The 24745-nt window shown below is 38.6% G+C and overlaps 1 pseudogene; it reads right to left on the minus strand.

Moving 5' to 3' along the window:
• LOC127672707 (cytochrome P450 3A9-like) lies at window positions 1-23965 on the minus strand (annotated as a pseudogene).
• Window positions 23966-24745: the final 780 nt, after the last annotated feature.

A 24745-nucleotide genomic window follows, 5' to 3' on the forward strand; every position in this document is an offset into this window, starting at 1 on the left:
TCAGTCTCTTGATACAGCCCTTAGAATGATGGGTTTTTCTGGTTGAAAAAATCCTTTCTTTCTTAGTTTTAAGGGAATCTGCAACAGTTGCATAAAGCACAGTGAGGTCCAAACAATGAGGTGTCACCAAGCACAGAAGCAAGAAATAGATTCATTAAGGATGAATATGACACATAAGCACATGAAAACTACTCTTTCCTCAGTGTTGTTCCTTAGGAGCCATAGACGTTTTTAAAAATTTGGGCTTCAAGGATAAAACTTGGGTATTCATGCTTACAATGCAGATATTTCCCTGAATGAACTACTCTCCAGCCTCTGAATTTAGAAAATTGTTGTCCTGTTTTATTTTTTATTTATTTTATTTTATTTTTTTAAAAAGCAAAAGATATCATGGTATGCACTCACTAATAAGTGGATATTAACCTAGAAACCTGGAATACCCAAAACATAATCTACACATCAAATGAGGTACAAGAAGAAAGGAAGAGTGGCCCCTTGTTCTGGAAAGACTCAGTGAAGCAGTATTCAGCAAAACCAGAACAGGGAAGTGAGAAGGGGTGGGTGGGAGGACAGGGAGAGAGAAGGGAGCTTATGGGAATTTCTGGGAGTGAGGGGCTAGGAAAGGGGAAATCATTTGAAATTTAAATAAAAAATATATCGAATAAAAAAAAGAAAATAAAAAAAGGAAAAGATACAGTTTCTAAACTGAACAACTTATGCTTCAACAGATTTCACAAAAGTAGTTGCTTGGCTCATAGAATAAATAAAAAGCAATCAAGCATACATTTCTCTGCATATAGACGCCCCCAATTAACATACCAAACTACATGTGACTTATTGAGACATTACACTGACCTGAATTTCCTTACAAGGTTGGAAGGAGAAGTTCTGTAGGACTCTGACAAGAGCAACTTTCATGTTCATGAGAGCAAACCTCATGCCAATGCAGTTCCTGGGTCCATTCCCAAAGTGCAGGTACGTGTAAGGATTGATCCTGTCCTGATTTTTCTTGCTGAACCTGGTCCCACAGGTTATTATAAGTTATTATATGTTATTATAAGTTATTAACTTATCTTAGATGAAGATCTAATGCATAGTCTCCACAACTGCCTCTTGTTTGATATCTCTTACATACCTATAATCAGCACCAGCAGCAGACTAAAACAGATGCAGAGACACACAGCTAGAAATTGGATTTGGGGAGTCTTATGGAAGGGGTGGGGGGATAATTGAGGGCCCTAAAAGAGATAGGAACTCCAGAGGAAGACCAACAGAGTTTGTTAACCTGGAGCCTTGAGGCTCTCAGAGACTGCAGCAACAATCAAAGAGCATTCACAGGCTGGACATAGGCCTGCCTGCACATATGTAACAGATATGGTGCATGGACTTCACGTGGGTCCCCCAACAACTGGAGTAGGGGCCATCCTTAAAGCCATTGCCTGTCTGTGAAATCTGTTCTCCTAACTGCACTGTTTTGTCTTGCCTTAGTGGGAGAGTATGGGCCTAGCCCTACAAACACTTGATGTGTCAGGGTAAGGAGATATCGAAAGGATGGCTTCCACCCTTTCAGAAGAGAAAGGGGTAGGGGGAGAGGGAGAGACTGTGTGGGGGGAGAAAGGAATGGTTGCAGTAATTGGGATGTAAAGTGAATTAAAAATGCTAGTAGTATAAAAAAAATCTTCCAGGGGCTTTTTGGTAGGGTTTTTTTTAGTTATATACAACACATTATGATCCCATTTCTTTGATCCATTCTTCCAAAGTAGTCCTCCTGCTTTCATGACTCATTTTTTTTTTATTGTGTTCATGTCTTTTACAGGTTGTCAAAAATTCGTTGCAGTTATGATGAAACAGCCATGCCTTGTCCAGAAGACATTTTATAGCACACTGGCCAAACCTCTAGCCACTATAGTCTGTCACCCCCCTCTTCTGTGACATTACCTAGGCCTTGGAGTGTGTGATATACTATACAAGTTGTAGGTTACAGGCCTCTCTCCTTCCCTTTATCATGGAGACGCTTTTCCCTGTATCTAGAATGCTGTTCAAAGTATTTATTTTCTATCTATCTATCTATCTATCTATCTATCTATCTATCTATCTATCTATCTATCTAATCATATCTATCTACTATCTATCTATCTATCTATCTATCTGTCTGTCTGTCTGTCTGTCTGTCTATCCATCCATCCATCCATCCATCTATCTATTTATCTATCTATCTATCTATCTATCTATCTATCAATCTATCATCAATCTCTTTTGATACAAGGTTGTAGTAGGGAGTCATGGCTGGTCTGACACTCTCTGGTAGCACAAGTTAGCCTCAAACTCACAGATCTACATGCTTTTGACTCCCAAGTGCTGGGATTAAAGGAATGGTCCACCACACATAGTTTAAGAAACAAGACCAATGAAAGGAAAGCAAGTCTTGGCCTCAATACTTCTATTGTTCACTGCCCATTGGGCTCAGAGGATATAATGTCTACAATTATTGAAAGTTTGTTCTCTTTCACTCTATGATTCTCTCCTCACCTCTCGATTATTCCTTTCCTTTCAACTACATTGCCTGTCTTTCTTTTTTCCCAGATCTTTTCTCTCTTCCTCCCAGCTTCCCTCCTTTTATTCTCCCTCTTCCATTTTTTTCTCCTCCCCTCTTCTCCATTCTTTCTCCTTTTTCTCCTTTCTCCCTTTGTTTAATTCTGATTCTGTTCCTTCTTTGTTTGGTTCATCCTACTTCCCTTACTTTATTATTGAATATTTAAGTCAAATATTTTAACAAAATAATAATTGAATTTGATTCTATTTAAATACTTAAGAGAAGAATAATGATTTGAGGAAGGTGACAATTGTAATATGGTTATTTCTTTTTAACCCAGTATTTTATATATTGAAGAAAATTGTGAAATATTTCAATTAAAATGTGTCTACCCCTCTAGAATTTTATACTCAAGGAAGCATATGTAAAAAAAACTTGGATGACATTAAAAAGTAGGGTGACATTGTATATTTTGTTAAAATAGTTGACTTAAATACACAATAAGAAAGGAAGGGAAGTAGGGTGATATGTTTTTCACAAACATGTTTCTTATACATACACAGACACACACACAAACACACACACACATACACCACATGGATAGTTTAGACAGAGAAAGAATGTGGAAGTTGAATGTGTAACAGCTGATACCAGTGAATGGTTGCTGGGCACATAGAGTTCCATTTGGAGTGTATATTAATGTCTATAGATTACTGTTTTATATTTGTCAAACATTCTTATATTAAACCTATATTAATATTTAGATTTTATCAGTGTTTGGAGTAGTTCTTCATACAAAGTAGGCATGTAATACCCGTTTCACTTTAAAGAAATCAAAAATAAATATAATTGGTAGTTTGTTCTTTTATAGTCACATTACTATAGGAGGTGGGATTTCCGAGACTGGAGGGAACACAGAAGTCATCTAGAATGGATCAAGGTCAATTGACTCCCTTGGTAAATATTATGGTGGCAATAGGCATGCCACAATCACTAAGATATGGACTCTGAGAGCATAAAGTATACAGTTAGGGGTCAGTACATATCTAGATCATAGGTCCTCTGACTTGCTTAGCCACATTTCTAAATTCCCATTCTCTTAAGACTCAAACCTTAGACTGACTTTAGCTCCAAAATTGAGCCACGTATAAAGGCTTCTAGACAAATATGTGGCATAACCTTAGAAGGGCTAGTGAGGGAGCTGGTGGGATGACAGCTACAGACAAGAATGTGAGGGCCTATGGGTTCCTCTGTCCTTAGCAGGGTTGCTCTAATCATAAGGGAGAAGGGCCTCCAGGTATACAGCAAAACTATTACAGCCATAATAGAATATCTAGGAGGCAAACTCTAATGAAATGGGAGACTCAAATGCTCTCTATAGGTGATAGAACAGCTAATGGAAATGGAAAGAAAAAACGTGAGATGAATGAAAAGCACAATACATTAAAAAAGATAGTACTAAGGAAATTATGGCAGATGCTATGCCTTCCTAAAAGTTTACATAGGCAGACAGGCAGGCAGGCAGACAGACAGAGAGACAGACTGTTGTTGCTACAAACATTAATTCAATACAAAGAGACAACACATCATGCTTGGACTAGTCTGGCTTGGGGTAGTTTCTATTTCCCACATCTTTGTAGCTTTCAGGGCAAAACTCCTCAGGCTCTGGCCAGCACTTAGGATCTTTGTGAAGAGCAAAGGTTGGTACCATCACCACAGTCCCTTTGGGAATGAACACTCCATTGATTTCAACATCTTTCTTACAGACCCTCTCCAGTCTTCCACCAACTGGATACAATCTGAGAGTTTCATTCACCACCATGTCCAGGTATTCCATCTCTGCCAGGACATCATAGGTTACAGGTGTCTGGAGGGGTGGGATGGAAGAGGGAGGAAGAGAGGGAAAGAGAGGAGGAGGGAGTGGGAGGTAGAAGGATAGAGTTAATTTTCATCTACAAAGTACTGTTGTGGGGTTTTATTCAGACTTCCATGGAATAATTACTTTTGATAAAAACATTTAGCCTATATACAGCATTTTAATAACTCATATCATTTGACCGGTTCAATATCCCATTGAGAAGAATATCTTTAAAATTATCCTTAAAAAGATAATCCTTAAAATTATCATGTACTCCTTTTTCTTTCTCATGTCAATGATGCTACTAATAAATAATGACAATTACATGACAACATGCCACAGTTAGGGTTACTTTACACAGAGAAGCTACACATGTATATGAAAGTCTACAATATATAGACAAGGACAAATTTCTATTTTTTTAAAAATTATTTTTATTTATTTGTATCTATCTGTGTTGAGATTTGTGCATGCGAGTTCTTGTGCTTTGGGGGGACAGAAGAGGATGTCTTAACCTCCATAACTGTAAATGAAGCCTGAAGAGAATGATAAGTCAGACAGACCACCCCTGAGACGAGACAACCTCACATTTATGGCCTCCTAGTACTGTATGGGATTTTTGGACTGAACATAGTGTAGAGTTAAGAGCATAAGTCAGGGGTCACCTATTAGTGGAAATAGATATGTGGGGTTGCACCAAATCCATCTGCCTAGCTCAGCTCAACCAAGGCCAGTCACACTCAGCCAACAGCAAGTAACAGTACAGTGCACGACATCAAAAGAATTGACCGCCCAGAGATGTGACTAATTAGTGCTCATAAATCCTTGCTACTCTGATTTGTGAATGTTTCTCGGTAATTTTTGGTGATAGATAATGGAAAAATCTATACCAGCATTTGTCTACCAAGATTTTTTTTTTACTAATATCAGCATCTGGTGCCTGTTTCTCATTAATTTTTCTTTTCAGAACCTTCTTAAATAAAGATGGTGAAGAAACTAATAAATTTGTTGAAATTTCTCACTAGATGTGATAAGAAACCATTTGTGTCAATACTTCTTCTCACTGCCCTCTCCAGGTCCCTTCCCCTCACCTTATTGGGCAGAGCTGTCTCAATTTCATCCTGCAGTTTCTTCTGGACATCAGGATGAGTGGCCAGCAAATACAAAACAAAGGAAAGAGCACTGCTAGTGGTCTCATAGCCAGCAAAAATAAAGAAAATGGACTGAGCCACAATCTCCAGGTCGGATAAACCTGGAGGGAAAGGAAGCACAATTTGTTTCATTTATCTGTACATTGATTGATGGATTCAATGTGTGAGTAGATTCTAGCATGCCGAAGCTAGAAGTCAGTTTTGTGTTTAGAAGACAGAGGAAACCTTGCAAGTGTGAGTTTTTCACTACTATTTGGGTCTTGGAGTTTGAACTCAGGTCTTTGACTTGGAAGCAAGTGTCTTTATCTGTTGAACCATTCCATCACACCAGGTCATAAGATTTTAGGTGAGGGAGTTGAGTATAAAACATGGTTTAGATGAGGAGCAAGCCATAAAAACCATGTGAGTGTTTGTGTATATATGGTATATTTAGTATATGTGTGCTTTTGTATGTGTGCTATATTTGGTGTTTGTGTGTATGTGTATGTATGAATATATGAGTGGTGTATGTATGAGTATAAGAGAGTGTATGTGAGTGTGTATGAGTGTGGTATGTGTGTGAGTGTGGTATATGTGTGAATGTGGTATGTATGTATGGCATGTGTGTGAGTATGGTATATGTGTGAATGTGGTATGTATGTATGGCATGTATGGGTGAATAGAGTATCTATGTGAGTGTTGTGTGTGTGTATGTGTGTGTGGGGGGGTATATTCATGTGATTCATGGTGTGGGGGCAAAATCAGGATGCCTTGCAGCCATCAGCAGAGCTGATTATCAGGATACTTAACTGGTCAAAGTTCATACTTCCATGCCAGTATGATTTTGTATGTCTTTCTCTGTGTTATTTCCTTGCAATAGGGTCTTTTACTGACCTGGAAGCTTGCTCTTTCAGCTCTACTGGTTAGGCAAAAATCTTTAGGATTCTCCGATCTCTGCTCTCAAATGCTGGGGTTACAAGGATGTCCAGTTACATTTGGCCTTTTTATGTGGGTGCTGGGGAAATTCAAACTGAAGGTCTTGTGCCTGTGGAGTAACAGTTCTTAACCCTGGAGGCACCTAGTCAGACCCTGGAATTCTATTATTAAAAATAACATGGGGACTAGTATTCTTCCTTAGGACAAATTAAATAGTTCTGGGCAAAATATAGCTGAATCTACTTTGAGTGAGCATTCAATATGAAGGCTTGAGTACATGGACATTAACAGATCTGAGAAGTAAATATACTTTAAATCACCTGAGACAATGGTATTAAAGATACTCAGAGTATAGTCTGCGGACTCACAGCATCAGTGAAGTTGAAATACACATTTGTATGTTTCAAATCAAAGTAAGAGCTTTTATGGCGTTCAATATATTTCTGAACAGTTTCAATTGATAAGCAAGGATTACTAGCCTTCCCAAATTAATGATGATAAATATTAATTATGCCAAATAAAAAGCTACTGGGTGGTGACTGACCATATTCTAATAAATGTACTTCATCAAGCTCATCTTGGTCCCTAGATGGTGGTAATGGTTGTGAAGGTTGTAGCCTTTTTGGATGATGTGGGTCACTGGGATGGGACCTTGAGGTTTGGTTGCCTGGCCACACTTCTTAGCCTCTGTAGGCACTTTCTGTGATCATGCCTAGTTCTATGTGTTGTTAAGTCTCCAAAAATGAATGAGGGATCAGCTTGAACCACAAGTCAAATTAAACCCTCCTTCCTTTTGATTTCTGATTGTCATATATCTTGTCACAGCAACAAGAAAATAACTAATACATGAAAGTAGAGTATGGAGGCAAAAACCTCAGAACCCTGCTGTCTGATGTGGTAGATAAGTAGGGACACAATGCTGCTAAGTTCTAAAAAAATTAACATTTCATTGACCTAAGAAAAGATTTAGAAGTTCAAATGAAAGTGCTTCTACGCTAGACAATTGTAATTGAATCTGTGTGTCAAAATAAATCTCTATGATAAAGGAACGGGTTTAATGTATAATTATGTTGGGAAGAGAGAGAGAGAGAGAGAGAGAGAGACAGAGACAGAGACAGAGACAGAGACAGAGAAACATGTGGGAGAAGTTGGAGGATGAGAGAAGGAAGGGAGTGAGGAAAGAATAAACAATGAAAGAGAGGCAGGAAGAAAGGGAGAGAAATGAAAAAGTAAAAAATAGATTTCACCTTACATCAGTCAGAATGGCTAAGATTAAAAATTCAGGAGACAGCAGGTGTTGGCGAGGATGTGGAGAAAGAGGAACACTCCTCCACTGCTGGTGGGGTTGCAAATTGGTACAACCACTCTGGAAAGCAGTCTGGCGGTTCCTCCGAAAACTGGGCACCTCACTTCCAGAAGATCCTGCTATACCACTCCTGGGCATATACCCAGAGGATTCCCCACCATGTAATAAGGATACATGCTCTACTATGTTCATAGCAGCCCTATTTATAATTGCCAGATGCTGGAAAGAACCCAGGTATCCCTCAACAGAAGAGTGGATGCAAAAAATGTGGTATATCTACACAGTGAAGTACTATTCAGCCATTAGAAACAATGAATTCATGAAATTCTTAGGCAAATGGATGGAGCTAGAGAACATCATACTAAGTGAGGTAGTCCAGACTCAAAAGGTGAATCATGGTATGCACTCACTAATATGTGGATATTAACCTAGAAAACTGGAATAACCAAAACATAATCCACACATCAAATGAGGTACAAGAAGAAAGGAGGAATGGCCCCTTGTTCTGGAAAGACTCAGTGAAGCAGTATTCGGCAAAACCAGAATGGGGAAGTGGGAAGGGGTAGGTGGAAGGACAGGGGGAGAGAAGGGGGCTTATGGGACTTTCGGGGATTGGGGGGCTAGAAAAGGGGAAATCATTTGAAATGTAAATAAAAAATGTATCGAATAAAAAAGTTAAAAAAAGAAAGTGCTTCTACGCTAGACAAATGTAATTGAATCTGTGTGTCAAAATAAATCTCTATGATAAAGGAACAGGTTTAATGTATGATTATGTTAGAGAGAGAGAGGGGGGGGGGTAGAAGAGAGAAACATGTGGGAGAAGTTGGAGGATGAGAGAAGGAAGGGAGTGAGGAAAGAATAAACAATGAAAGAGAGGCAGGAAGAAAGGGAGAGAAATGAAGAAGTAAAAAAAAAAAGAGAGCCATATGTCTCTTCTTTATAATGGGACTACAGCTGCACAGGACCTGGTAGAATTAAAAAGCCATTATTCTTCAACTATCACTGCAATGTTTTTCCCAAAAGCCATCCATGATGGAAAATTAAGTAGGGAAAGAATTGAAAAGAATGGAATATGTGTTTAGTACCCAGGCTTTCTCCACTCATTCTTTTATCAACTAGACAGGAAATCAAAGCTCGACTATAAATCAACGTCTGGGTAGAATAGCACCCCGTGTTTCCAGGGACTATCCTCACTTTGTGGTATGCCTGCTCACTGGATGTCTAGATGCAAATCTCCAGGCAAAGCTTCTGATTCAGAGGTTGTAGATGAGAATGAGATTTTGTTCTTTGGCACAAGATCCAGTGGCCACTGATTATAGCCTGAATCATAAGCTATTACTACCTTTCAGGCTTTAAACACAGTGACAATACTGTGCTTGTAGAAATTTATTCTGGCAGTATATATAATATTCAAAAACATTATTCCATAATTTACAGACTTGTTCATTTTCATGGAAAGCCTCTTATTTCCAGAAACATATATGTATTTGTGGTTGCTTGTCCGTACATTTGACCCAATCTTTGCTTACCTTGATCAGACTCTCTGTCTCCAGAACTCTGGGAGTTTATCATCAGCTGAAGAAAATCTAATCTTTGCTGAAAGAAAAGATTTTGAAAGGTGCAAAGTCAGTTGTATGAACTAATATCACAGATCTTAATCTTTGAAGAAATGAGCCATTTATAATGGTTGCAACATTGGGACCTCCTGATCCAACATTAAAGGCATAAACTCTGTTCCCAATACACAACTCTAGGATAGGATTGAGTGATTTACCCATGATAACTTGAACCACTATTCAAGGATGACGTGTTTTTCAACCCATGTATATGGTCCTAACCTGAAATATATCCATAATTGGAATTTTCCAAAATACTCCTAACTAATTTACATCCTCACAGATTGTATGCAAGGGTTTTTTGGCATGTAAAGTTCTCACCTCAAAAACATTTATTTCGTGCCATATCAGTCATATTATTTCTCATTTATTTTTAAACATTTTCTCCTTGGCTTATTTAATATCTCTATTCCAAATGCCTCAGTTTTTTCAAAATATAAACATTTCCATGTTCCTTTTTTTTTTTTTTTTTGGTTTTTTGAGACAGGGCTTCTCTGTGTAGCCCTGGCTGTCCTAGAACTTACTCTGTAGACCAGGCTGGCCTTGAACTCAGAAATCCGCCTGCCTCTGCCTCCTGGGTTCTGGGATTAAAGACGTGTGCTACCACCGCCCAGCTTATTTCCATGTTCTTAACCTTGTCTATTTTTAAAAATTATATCGAGCAAATGTATACACACATTCATATTAACACCGTCAACAAATGAATATCATTTTGTGACCAGCTATTACCTTTACTTTTTCTTGCATGCGGTTCTTTTTCATTCGTTCTACAGAAGTTCTAAAAAACCTCATAACATCTTTTGGAAACATGGTTATTTCAAGTGCTTCAAAAACTGGGGTAAGGAATGGAAAGAGTACTAGAGGAGAAAAAAAGAAATCATGAAGAAAATACAAAATTTACCTGGAATAATTACATTTAGTCTGACACTCAGAACAACAAAAGTCATCAGGATGTCAACCAAAATGCATTCCTTCTGTGTTACTGCTCAGGTTCCAGACCATTGGCTGGAAAAGGGCAAGTCAGTTTATGTTACCAACATATCAGTGATATTAGTGTCGCCTGTTGTCATCTTTAAATGCAAGACTAATGTCTGTTAGAATAAATCAAGGTTTAGTCGAGTGTTGCAGTTAATAGTGTTCAAGAAAGAGCTTTTAGGGGTGAAGAGATGGCTCAGGGGGTGATGAGCTTGCTTTGCAAATGTGAGGATCTGGGTTCAGTTCCCAAAATTCAAGGTAAAAGCCAAGTGCAATGGCTCAGCAGTGGCAACATGAGAGATTGAAACAATTATTTCTTGGAAACTTGATGGCCACATAGTCCATCCTGCTTCTTGAAGTTCTAAGTCAGTGAACACCTATTTTAAACAATGTGGAAATATGTCTACCTCAAGACCTGGCTATACCACTCCTGGGCCAAGATATTCCTCTCTCCCACAGGACAATTTCTCAGCTATATTCATAAGACCTTTATTAATAATAGCTACAAACTAGAAACAATCTTGATGTTGAACTGAAGAATGGATAAAGAAAATGTGATACATCTACACAAAGGAATATTATTTAGATATTGAAAACAAAAACATCATTAGTTTTTGTGGAATGGTGCAGCTAAATTGTGGAAACTTGAGAATATCATCCTGGGTGAGGTAGCCCAGTTCCAAAGGGACATGCATGGTATGTATTCACCTATTAAGTGGACCTTAGCCATAAAATACAGGCTACCTATGCTATATTTCACAGACACAAAGAAGTTAAACAGGAAGAAAGACACAAACAATGATGCTTAGGGGCAGATGGAAGGAGGAAACTGGGAGGGAGAGGGAAAGAGGAGGGATGGGCTGGGAGAGTTTATGATCAGGAGTGTGGTGGGACAGGGACAGGAGAGATGTCCAGTTGGCCATGAGAATGAATGGAAATCTGCAACTGACAGGGGTGTAGAGGTGGGGAGCATCTCCAGGATGAGACAGAAACATGGGATGCAAGAGGTGCCCAAGAGTCAATTGGGGTGACTTTAGCTGTGATTCACAGCATTTGGGGTATGGAATCTGGAGAGACCATCTCATGTAGCCAGGTAGGGACCTCAGTGGAGTGATGGAGACACCAATCCAACCACAAAACTTTTGACCTCAAATTTATCCTATCTACAATAAAAACAGGGATAGGGAATGGAGCAGAGGCTGAGGGAATGACCAACTAATAACTGGCTCAACATGAGACCCATCCCAGGGGAAAGTACCAACCTCTGAAACTATTAATGATACTCTGTTATGCTTCCAGCATGGTTTTCCTCTGACAAAGGTTCCTCCCAGCATCTGACTCAGATGCAGACACCCACAGCCAAACAGTGGATGGAGCTTGGGAACTCTTATGGAAGAATAAGAGGAAAGATTGTGGATTCTGAAGGGTATAGGAACTCCACAGGAAGAGAAATAACATCACCTAACCTGAACTTTTGGAACTCTCAGAGATTGAACCACCAACCAAAATGCATACATGTGCTGGACCTATGCCTCCCCACACATATGCAGCAGATGTACAGCTTCGTCTTCATGTGGGTTCTGAACAACTGGAGCTAGGGCTATCCCAATAACTGTTGACTGTATGTGGGATATGTTTTCTAGCTGGGATGCTATGTCTGGCTTCAGTGGAAGAGGCAGCACTTAGCCTCACAAAGACATTATGTGGGAGGGTGAGGGTATACCCAGGGGCCCTCACCCAATCAGAGGGAAGGACAAGTGGGATGGACTGTAGGAGAGTGGCAGTGAGTGGGATGTAAAGTGAATAGGGAAAATAAATTTAAAAAGTAAAAAAAAAGAGATAAGGGAAAATATACTTCAGGCAGAGAGGGGGTGATGATCAAACAAGAAACTAATGAAATAAAATAAAACAAAAACAGAGGAAAACAGCAAGAGATGCTTCTTTAATAATATCTTCATGGAAAGATAATACAGAGACTGTCCCCTCCTGGGGATCCATCCCATATACAGACATCAAACCCAGACACTATTGCAGATGCCAAGAAGTGCTTGTTGTCAGGAGCCTGTTATAGATGTCTCCAGAGAGGCTCTGCCACAGGCTGACAAATACAGAGATGGATGCTTGTGGCCAACTATTGGACTGACGACAGGTCCCCAATGGAGGAGTTAGAGAAAGGACTGAAGGAGCTGAGGGGGTTGGCAACCCCATAGGAAGAACAACAATATCAACCAACCAGCCCCCACCCCCAGAGCTCCCAGGGACTAAACCACCAACCAAAGAGCACATATGGAAAGACCTATGGCTCCAGCCACATATGTATCAGAGGATGGCATTATGTGGCATAAATAGGAGAAGCCCTTGGTCCTGTGAAGGGTTGATTCCCCAGTGTAGGGGAATGCCAGGGTGGTGATGTGGGAGTGGGTGAGTGGGAGGGGGAGCATCCTCAATGAACCAGGGGGAAGGGGAATTGGAGAAGGGGGTTCTAAATGGGCAATCCAGGAAAGGGGATAACATTTGAAATGTAAATATATAAAATATCCTCCCCCACCACAAAAAAAATATCTTCAGATTGGCAAATGTTAGCAGGGATTTTTCTAGAAATAGAGTGAAGACTCAGATCACTACTGATAAAGTTAAGGTTTTAGGGTAATAATACTGTTATTAAAAATACAAGAGCAAAAAAAATACAAGAGCTTATTAAGGCATTCCATTAACAATTGGAAGATAAGAAATATTGCTTAAATTACATCATTTAGCTTTTTTTACATCATTTAGCAAGAATGTACAAATTCATAGAAATATACACAATATAGAAACTGACTGTATAATAGACCTGTGACATAATGAGATCGAATTAATGATAGGAGGCAGTCCAGAAGAATAACCTAGGACTAGAAGATTTCAGTGGTGAATACTACCAAGTATTTACAGAGAATCCATACATACGTCAGAACCCTTCCCCATCCACTTCTAAAATCAGAAGTAAAGTAGAACATCTCCAAAATTCTTGTTTGGTTTACACCGTTCTAATTCCATGATCAAACTGACATCTCTCAGATATAGAAAACTGCAAACTAACATTACTTGTAAATATGGTTGCAAAATGCTCACAAAATAATATTACATCGAATCAAGCAACTGCAAAAATGAAATAAATAAATATTTAAGAATTATATTGCTGTATCTAAGTAAATTTTGCCTCAAGGATGCTCTGCTGTGTAATAAAACATATCAATATAATTTAAAATGAGCAAAATTGGTTTATAGATGTAAAATATTCTTTGAGAAGAACCAACTCTATATTTGGATTAAATGTACTTCTAGAATTAGAAAAATGTATCAAAATTTTACAATTTATTTTCATAATTTTTAATTAAACGTAGGTGTGTGTGTCTGCATGTGGTTTTATGCATGTGAGTGAAGGTGCCCTTGAATGCCAGAAGTACTGGATTCTCGGGAGGTGGCATTACAAATGATTGTAAGTTGTCTGATATAAATCCCAGAGATGAACATGGGTGTTCTGGAAGAGCAAGTGCTCTGTACCACTAAACTATCTCTATAGACTAAGTATATTAAACATTACTGTACAATTCATCATTTCCACTTGAGTAAATGTACAAAAAATGAAAACTATTGTTCAGTCTTGTATAAAAATATTTATAGTAAGAGTATTAATAACAATTTGAAAAATTCTAAATGGCCATCAATGACAAATTCAGCCACCAAAAAAAAGGACATACTGAAACATCCATTGAGACATACAAACTTCAACACCTGAACCATTCCTCTAGCATATAAGGGACTTTAAAAAACATAACAATTATTATGGAAAAATAAATTAGGAAACTAAACATAAGAGGTGCCAAATTATACAAATCTATTTACAGGAAATTAGAAACTAAGCTGCTGGGTGCTCACATATGCAGAAGCTAGGAAGTTGATGGCTAATGTACAGGGCTGCTGAGTTGACAAGAAGATTCGACAGCTGACAATATTGACTACTGAACATCTTTAAAAATCACTGAAAGCCAAGAGTCAGCTCATTGGAGTGGGTAAAATATGTGAAATAAAGTTCACAAAAATGCAAGAAAGGGGGCTGGAGAAATGGCTCAGCAGTTAGCAGCCACATAGTGGCTCACAACCATTTGTAATCAGATCTGCTGCATTCTTCTGGTGTGTCTGAAGACACCTAGTGTACTCATATACAAAAAATGTATAAAACTGTTGGAAAATAAATGAAAAAATTAATAAATAATGAAATGTTAGTTCACTTACTCACTGAAAGGAAGAATGGGTCAAATAAATTTAATTTTAAGAGTTTCTTCACTTTTTGTACAAAGGGATTCTGTGGGTTGTTGAGGGAATCAACGTTTACTCCAAATGATGTGCTTGTGATCACATCCATGCTGTAGGCCCCAAAGATGCTGAAGAGAGAAGTGAAAATTAACATCTATACCTCCTCCTATTCCTTCTAACATAATAAATCAAATGCAAATAAATTCACAAGCCAAGGGAAGGAGACACTGTCAGAATCCCTGCTGTGGTCAATCTAGGCCTATATTACACTTTTTCATATGTATTTTATTTTTTGACAGTGTTTACACTGTTTTCATGTTGAGTTGTGACAGAGACACTATGAGGGTCGATTTTAGTTGTCAACTTGATACAATCTACAATTGTTTGGGAAGAGTTTCTCAGTGAGTTGTTACAACAAGTTGACATGTGGGCATATCTGTGAGGTATTTGTCGTAATTAATGTGGAAAGATCCAGTGTACTTTGGTGAGCGCCTTTTTCTTGATTTGGGTCCCTGACTGCATGGGAATAGAAATAGCAAATTGAGCTCATCTGTATCTATTTATTTAGCTCTCTTCTTGACTGCAGATGTGACTTGTGGAGCTTCAAATTCCCACCTTAGCTTCCCTGTAATGATTGACTGAAACCTAGAACTCTGAGATATTATGAACTCTTTCCCTCATAACTTTTGTTTTAAATTCAGTATATTTTATCACAGAAATAGATGTGGATTAGAATAGACATAAAGAGACATGGATTCAGGATTCATAGGAAAAGTGGAACCTATATTCAGACAAACTGCTTCAATGTGAGTGAAGTGTAGATAGATGAATGATGTGGAGGTGCCATGCCTCACCAGGATGAGGTAGATGCACATGTACCTGATGCAATTTTCCCTTACTTAGTCCCCTAGGCTTGTTCTATCAGGTACATGTGCATCACTGATATAATTGTCTTCAGTACAACAGTCAAGGATTTTTACTAATTCTCTAGATCATATGCCATTCTCAAGGTACTGATAGATCTGCTATTCTTCCTCCCTTGGGGACTTCTATTACCCAGATGGCAGAAGTATTACTGTAAGTTGTGAAAACCAATAACATTCTTGGTAAGACACAAAAAATTCTCTCTACATGCATTAGAGAAAACCTCTACTTTTGTGCACATACATTATTCATTTGCTAGAAGGGTTGAAAGTTATGTTAGTGTTTCTGAATTACTCAAAAGTCAGAGTTCATTTAAGAAAATGGTCTGATTACAAAGCCCACAGCCTTACATGGACTTCCCTCTTTAAAAATAGAATAAGAAAGAAATAGCAGTATAGTTACTCTTTCATTTATGGAGTATGGGTGCATATTGCAGATATGTGCATCTCTTCTATGGAGTGTCTGTGTATGCATATATATGTATTTGAGTAGCCACACTGGCTCCATGGAACGCGTGTAGAGGAAAACTTGTAGGGATCAATTCTCTCCTTCCCCTTGTGGATTCTGGAGATCAAACACAGGTCCTCAGTCTTGGTGGTAACCTCCTTTACTCACATAGCCATCTTGCTGATCCTAGAGAAGATTTACTGATTTACTGATATTCTTCATAAGCCAAAGATGAGATACAAATTGCTTTAAGTTCTATATTTTCACTTCTCCGGTGCACACACAATGTCTTAATATGTCAAAGAATGCTTTCTTTGCTGTTATTTTCATGAAGTCTATACTAACAATTGTGTTTTAAAACATGATCCTTCTTTCTAAACTATTAATTTTGTTTTCTAGAATCTCCAAAATAACAACTAATAGAGTAATCACAGCTCTAATATAAAGAAGTGGCATCCTTTTATATATAGCTACCTGTAGTGGTTTGCATAAGTATGACCCCTATAGACTCATGTGTATGAATGCTTGGTCCATAGGGAGTGGCACTATTAGGAGGATCGGTCTTGTTGGAGGAAGTGTGTTAATGTAGAGTTGGGCTTTGAAGTCTTATGTATGCTAAAGCCATGCCAAATGGGGGCAGTCCCCTTCTGCCTTCTGATCAAGATATAGAGCTCTGTAGCACCATGTGTGTCTGGACTCTAGCATGCTTCCCACCATGATGATAACAGACTAAACTTCCAAAATTCTCAGTCAGCTCCAGTTAAATGTTTTTTTATAAGCACTACCATGGTCATGGTGTCTCTTCAAAGCCATAAAACCCAAACAAAGGCATTATCCTAATTTCTCCTGGGAGATACCCTTTTTTTGGATGTACTACTACAGTCATAACACTGTCACAGGAAAGTCTCCAGCTTCCTCAATCTTAGCCCCAGCAGAAGCCCAAGTTGTTGTAATAAACTGTAACACCATAACCTCACTTCTTTCTGGTTCCTGAAGTGACTTAACAATGTGAAGTCTAGAATCCCAGTAGGCAGTTATGATATCTACTAACAACTATTGTGATTTGAATATAAATATGTCTCTTATAAGCTCACATGTTTGAACCCTTGTTTCTGAGTCCATAGTACTCTTTGGGAACGTTCTAAACTTTAGGAGGTGAAGCCTCTTTAGAGGAAGTAGGTTGCTACAGCTAGATCTTAAGTCTTTATAGGCTGGGATTCCTGTTTCTTGAGTGTTAGAAGCAGTGTGATCAGGTAGCCTCCTGCTCCTGCCAACATGTCTTCTTGCTATGAGGGACTTTATCTCGCTGGAAATTTAAGCCAAAATAAAACCTTTATCTCCTTGTTGCTTTTGTTCGAGTATTTTGTCAGATCAATACAAAATTAATGCTGTGCTGGTACTTATTCTTTCATGGTGATGGGATTGCCTTTTTCTGCTTCGTGCTTCACATTTTTCACCAGCAAATCTGCATACTGGTTAATGATGGGGAACATCTACATGTAGAACAAAATAACATCTGTTGTGATATGAGGCAACTCAATTCCCAGTGGGCATAGCCTTCCCAAGGATGAATCAAGAAATCATATTAACACAAAAGGCCATTGTTAGGAGGTTTCAGTTCAGAGGACACTGATTGGAAAAGGGCTGTGATCCTCTATTTTACTTGTTCCCAGATCTGTTCTTCCCATTTTCAATGAAAAGCTTATTACACCATTACCTCCTTGAGCTTCCCGCTGGTGAAGGTTGGAGACAGCAATGTTCTTAATCTCTTCCATTCTCAGATAAGGTTATAGCTTTTTTCAAAATTCCCACTGGACCAAAGTTCTAGAATCCAAAGTAAAAGAAATATTGCCATATACAGGTCTGAAAACTCCACAGGTATAAAAACACAGGTATCATTTATTTAAAAATATTTATGACTGTATAGTCAACTATTGGACTGAGATGAGGGATCCCAATGGAAGTGTTCAGGGAAAAATTGAAGGAGTTGGGGGGGGGTGGCAAACTCATAGGAAGAGGAACAATATCAACTAACTCAGACTCCTCAGAGCTGCCAGAGACTAAGCCACCAGCCAGAGAGCATACATGGGCTTGTCTGTGTCACCTAGCACATATGTAGCAGAGGACTGCCTTGTCTAGCCTCAGTGGGAGAAGATGTGCCTAATCCTGCAGAAAGTTGATGACCCAAGGGGGATAATAGGGGTGGGTGTGAGGTGGGAGTGTGTGTGTGTGTGTGTGTGTGTGTGTGTGTGTGTGTGTGTGCATGTGTTGGCTGGGTGTGTGTAGGAGAACTCTCTTAGAGTCAAAGGGGAGGAGGATTGGATGAAGAACTCAGAGAGTGGGGACCAGGTGGGGAGTAACATTTTTAATGTAAATAAATAAAATAATTTAATAAAAAATTGAAAAAGTACATTATATACAGTAAGAAATGTCATTAGAAAACCCATTATTTTGTATAATAAAATATGCTAATAAGGGGAGTAAATGAAGATAGATTTCTATTAAGAAGAATCTTTAAATGGTTACTTTATCAGACTAGCAATAGGAAGCCTTATCCATGTTGAAGGAACAGTCTTAGCTGTTGGTTATTAAGATAGATATACATGTATTAATTCTGTATGGCAATACACAATATGAGCAAATAAAATAGATGATAACTGAATAATATGTATGGATTCTATTAGCTCTTACAGATACATACTAAGTTACAGATATTACCACTGGATAAAATGGGAGAAGGCAAACGAAAACTTCTTGTACTTTTGTGCCCAGTTACCTATGAAGGTATAATTACTTCAAGATAAAAAACTAGTGCATAAATGTGGCACTGGAGAGATGGCTCAGTGATTAAAGTGCTTGCTGTGTATGATCAAATCCCAAGCACAAGCTTCAAAAGATGTGCATGGCCAGCTGTGTCTGTAACCCCAGCTGTGTGATGGGCAGAGACAGGCATATGTTGGGGGCTTCTGCCTGCCAGGTTAACTTCAAGTTCAGTGAGAGACTCCATCATAAAGGAATGAGCGTATAAAAGAACTGGGTAACTGACATCCTTCTCTGGCTTCCTTACATGAGTTGGTCAGGGACATCTATACACATCTGTCATACACTATACATCTAACACACACGAACACACATAAACACACAAACACACACAAACACCTCCAGTGCATAAATATATGAATAAATGTGATTTAAAAACTGGTGCCTACCCGATGGTTTGTGAAGGTAGAATAACATTCCTTCACCAGCACTTTTTTTTATTAGTTCTGGATTCATTATAGCCAAAATAGGTTGCGGCCCTCATAAAACCTGCATTGGGAAATTAGAGAGTATTTAACCAACTATCTAGATTTTATAGCTGCACTCATGCCCAGGAACACAGATGTTGATTCAGGTTTTCAAGTCTCACAATCTAAATCATGCAATACACAACTATATGAGCAGGTCCTAATTCAAGTTAGGATTTCTAACCCCAAATCAAAGAAGTCTCATGAAATGAAGTATAATGTAGCTCATGCAGGGAGGGGTAAGCACAAAGTAGTTCTACAAAGAGATCATAATTAGAAATAAATGGGAACATTTGTTAATCTGGGTGTCGCATTCATGAATATTGAACTGAATAGCCAGACACTGGGAAGAAAAATCAGGTGATCCATCCTTGGACCATCAAGTCTAAGAGAAAAGTCAAAATGCACAACTTTCTCAGACTAATTCAGTCTGTGAACCATGGTATCTGGAGACATTTGGGACTGGTGGTAGTAAAAACCTCTAAAATAAAATCAAATCTTCATTTTAAGAGATTATCACCTACAGTTGCCTTTCTGGAAATGAGATATATACTTATTTTAAGTAAACCACTGGATGGTTCCAGAATGCTTACCCCCATATTTCTCCATATTTTTTATGGCATTGTCTATCAAACTCCCAAAATCCCTGGAAAGAGAAAAGAAATGAAAACACATTATTATTAGTTTTTACTTTGACTGTGTGTGTGTGTGTGTGTATGTGTGTGTGTGTAGAACAGAAGACCACATTTGGTAGTTAATTCTGTCCTCCCACCATCTGGGTTTTAAGGATGAAAATCAGGTGGTTAGTGTTGGTAGCAGACACATTTACCAGATGAGCCACAAGTTTGTTCCCCAATTAGATTAGAGCAATCTACTTAAAATAGTAGTCAAGAGAGGTCTTACATATATGAGTGGATAGGAGAGAGAATACAGATGATACCTGAAATGAGAACTTTGACTTTGTTCAAAGTTTTCTCCCAACATGGTACAAACATAGCCTCTTTTGTCTATAAATAACAGTGAATAGCATGTCTCTCTGAAGTGTGTTTGCTTTTCCACATGTCATCCTTAAATGCTTAAGGACTCTGAGTCCTTTCATAGGCACAAGAGGAAACAGGAGCTAAGTGAGCATGAAGGAGAATTTCAGGGACAGGCATCATTGTGTATCTCCATATTTAATGTCCTTTGTATTCACCTCATAAGTTCTCCCTAGAAAACCAGAGGAATTGGAAGATGGAACAAACTCAGTACCTCTTTAAATCTAGAGCATGTGCAAGTCTCAGGCACATTGCTGGTGAAAAAAAAAGCAGTAAGCAGAAAACGACAGAGAACTTATTTCTCAGGGTTTAGAGTGAACACAGAAAGAGGAGATGCCAGAACTATACTAAACATTGCAAGTTGTGTTGGTTTGAAAGAAAAATGTTCCCCTAGGCCCATAGGGCATGCCACTAGTAGGTGTGCCCTTGTAGGAAATGGTCACTGGTTTTGAGATCTCAGATGCTCAAGCCATGCACTATGGTAGTCAATTAGTGCTGACTGCAGATCCAGATGTAGAGCTCTTAACTCCCACTCCAGCACCATTTCTGCTTGCATCCTGGCATACTGTCCATCAAGATAATAATAGACTAAACCTCTGAACTGTAAGCCAGCCTCAATTAAATATCATCCTTTATAAGAGTTATGATCATTATGTTTCTTCATAGTAATAAAACCCTTCATAATAATAAAACCCTTTAAATACTTAATATTTAAGGAAAATATTAAGTATTTTCTTTAACGTTTTACTTCCTGTCCTAGTTTGTTTTAATTATCAACTTGACAGAGCTTGACAGACTTGAGAAGGGAATCTCCACAGAACAGTTGTAGTTTTCAAGATCAGATTGGCCTGTGGAGTCAATGTCTATGAGAGTTCATCTTGGTAGTTAGTTGATATAAGAGGCCTGGCACATGCTTCTGAGCTCTAAAGAAAGGTAACTAACAAGAGCCTAAAAGAGACAGAAAGCATCATTCCTCTATGGTCTCCTCAGGTTCCATCCCTGATACTCTCAATGAAGAATTCCAAAATAAAACCCAAGTTTTGAGAAGCCAAGATTCACCATTTCTAATTGCAAAAACTAAGCTTGTTTTGACAACCACAAGACTGGTAAGGAGCGCAAGCAATACTTACATTGCGGTATGCAAGGATATTGCCCAGGAAAGGCAGTGGTTTGGGTCCAGAAATCCCCAAATTCTTAAAAATTGCCATGTGTGTAGGTTCCATAACTGTAATGTGAGAGGTTGAGTTATTAGAGATCATCCCTGTGCATTACCAGTCACAAACACAGAAATTTTAACATTCAAGCTGGAGGGGCCACAACATGTAAGCAACAAGTAACAACAAAAGCTATAACTGCACCAATTACTTTTGATCTTCATTTTTATCTTCACATTCTCTGAGAGATATACTAAATCCACAAAGGTTAGCTAAAATGTAAATGAATTCTTGGGATATAAGTCCCAAAGTAAATTATTTACAAATGTCCCACAACTTCACTGGTAATTTGAGATTTATGCTAGAATAATTTTATACAATTCAAGTTTTTATGTCATTTAGGAAATTGATTGTATACCATTGTTTCTGCTCCTGTACTGATCTTTAGTGGGGGCTTCAACACACAAGTGTATCTGAGAGTTCTTCCCTGAGAGGAGAAGGATATTTCCTTATTCATGCCTAACAGTGGTTCTTAACCTCCCTAATCCTGTGACCCTTTAATACAGTTCATCATGTTATGGTGACCCCTAACCATGACATTATAACTTTAAATTTGCTATCATTATCAACCATAATGTAAACATTGGATATGTAGGATATTTGATGTGACACTCCTGTGAAAGGGTCAATACAGGTTGAGAACTGCTGTCATGACTCATAGCTCATAGTTATGCTATCACTGGCCCATTCTTTTCCTTATCCAACTATTCTGAGAGGTTCACATGACCTGAAAAACAGGCCTGGAAAAAACTGTTGAATTAAAAACCTGCTAAGCAAGTTTATTTCAAAGCATGCATACAATCTAGCTGCATCTTCTTATGCTTTACGCTTATATCCCTGACACACATAACCCAATGAAGTTACTTTATCAATGGCTGTTGTTACAAATCCCGAGAGCAATATTATCTTCTGAAAGAAGGCTGCAATAATATCTCATAAAATCTTTAGGACCAAATAGAATGGAACAAAACCGTTTAACTGTAAAACATGATCAGATGGAAAAGATGTTGCCACAACACCTTGTGGGCTTAGCCTTTTCTTCAAAGAATAAAACTGTGTTTGATATTTCTATTTTCACATTACCATGTGTATCTACCTTTTATTATAAAATGGTGATAGAAGTTAAATGTGAAGTGTTTGGTGAGGGGGAGCATCTATTATCCATAGTTTCAAAGGTGCACACACACACACACACACACACACACACACATACACATACAAACATAGACAGAATCACACATGCACAGGCACTCACACAGGTATGAACGCATGGAAAATCACATAGGTAGGAGAATGAGTTGTCCATGGTGTCACATTTGTTATCCTGGACCTCAGGATAACCTCTTTCTTCCTGTATATCATTATGAAGGCATCCTATCATGGAAAGGAAGTACTGAAATAGACGTTTTGACTGACACACCCAGTAGAACTTAGAAGGAAAATATTTAAAATCCAAATTGTTTCAGAGTGTCTGCCCTTTGAGGATGCCAGTAGATTTCATAGCAGGAGAAGTGTAGCTCCCTATATTGATGTTTGAAAATGGTGAAAAGAATTAATCATGGTTAGGCCTTTTTTCCTCTCAAAATTCATCATTTAGGGGTGCTAGAGAGGTATCTCAGTGGTTAATAGCAGCTGTTGCTCTTACAGGGGACTAAGATTCACTCCCCAGCATCTACATGGTGGCCCACAGCCATCTGTAACTCCAATTTCAAGGGATACGATGTCCTCTCCTGACCTCCATGGGCACCAAGCACACACGTAGTCCACATACTTGCATGCGTACTGGCAAAACAAAAAAATTAAATGACTAAATGTAATATTCTAGGGGAATTGTATAAATGGTCCTTGTGGTGAGAAAATGGAGCAAAAACTAGCCATATGCCCATGGAACAACACTCTATGTCTCCTGCATCAGAGAAAACAGAGGTGAAGACAACACAAAACCTCTTCCCATCCTCACAGAAGCAACAATCCTGAGACCTTGCAGAGGAGGCCTCCTATCAAACACAGTGACCAGTTATTTGTAATCTGCTTCACTGAGCCCTGGGTAGTTAATCTGGGTTAGTAGTGAGACTCAACTGGAGGATAATCCAGGTCTAACTGAGGTCACTCAATCCTCTGCTCTACAAAATGTGGAGTTTAGTAGAAGAGGAATGTATGCTTATCCCCTAGGAGGGATTTTCATGGGACCAAATGAAACATCTTAGGTCTTTGTACATACCATTTTCAAGCAATTTCTTCTTTTTATTTTCCAAACAAGTAAAGGAAACAGTTATCTGATTCACATCCCCCAAGTCCTGATCACTAAGGAGAGGATACTGGGCAGTTTACTCACAGGTCTAGGAGCACTAGGATGATAACCAGGACCATCCAGGTTTCCATGGAAAAGTTTGGGATCAGGTGCATTGCTGCTTTCTTTAATCAAGTCTCCCTTCTGTGATTTATTCTTAGCTGTGTGTGCTGTACCTTGCAGGGCTGAGCTTGCTGAGCTCCCTTCCCTGCTTAGCTGTGATTCATGGCAGTGATCCTTCAGTGCTTAAATAGTACAAAAGTGGGTGGGGCTGGCCTTACAGTCAGTAGCAATACTACTACGCCCTACCCAGTTTCAAATGTTCAGTGCATTCTCCACCTTGGCAGGTGGCAGAGAATTACGGATGTGTCCACTTTGATATTTGATATTTGGATTCATTTGGAACAAATATCATTGAAAAAATACAACCTGTGTTATCATCAGATCCAAAGGTTGTTGCTTCTTATCAGAACCTCAGGTGAAGTTATTGCCTTGACTTCCTCTACTCTGTCCTTTGCCCAGGGTTGCTTTTATTTTGCAATACTGGAAATACATCCAAGTGAGCTCTACCTACAGGTATTATTTTTATTCACTTCCCTCTGCCTCCAATATCCTCTGCCTCAGAGAGGACTCTTATTCATCCTTCAAATCTGTCCTTTAAGATTCCACCTGATAGAATCCTTCCTCACTAACTTCATGAAAACATAGAAGTAATTAGTGCCCTGGACAGCCTTTATTATGTCTAGGAAACAATTATATTTTTCTCTCATCAAGAACATTATTGGTTTCTATATGTGTTTTTGTTATCAGGTCATAGGATTATGCAGGATGTAGTCTGGCTTTTGCTACTAAGTTTTATGTTTCTAGTTCTTAGGAGAATCCTTTAAGAAAGTTAG

This window comes from Apodemus sylvaticus, chromosome 22 (genome assembly GCF_947179515.1).
Source record: "Apodemus sylvaticus chromosome 22, mApoSyl1.1, whole genome shotgun sequence".
NCBI lineage: Eukaryota > Metazoa > Chordata > Mammalia > Rodentia > Muridae > Apodemus > Apodemus sylvaticus.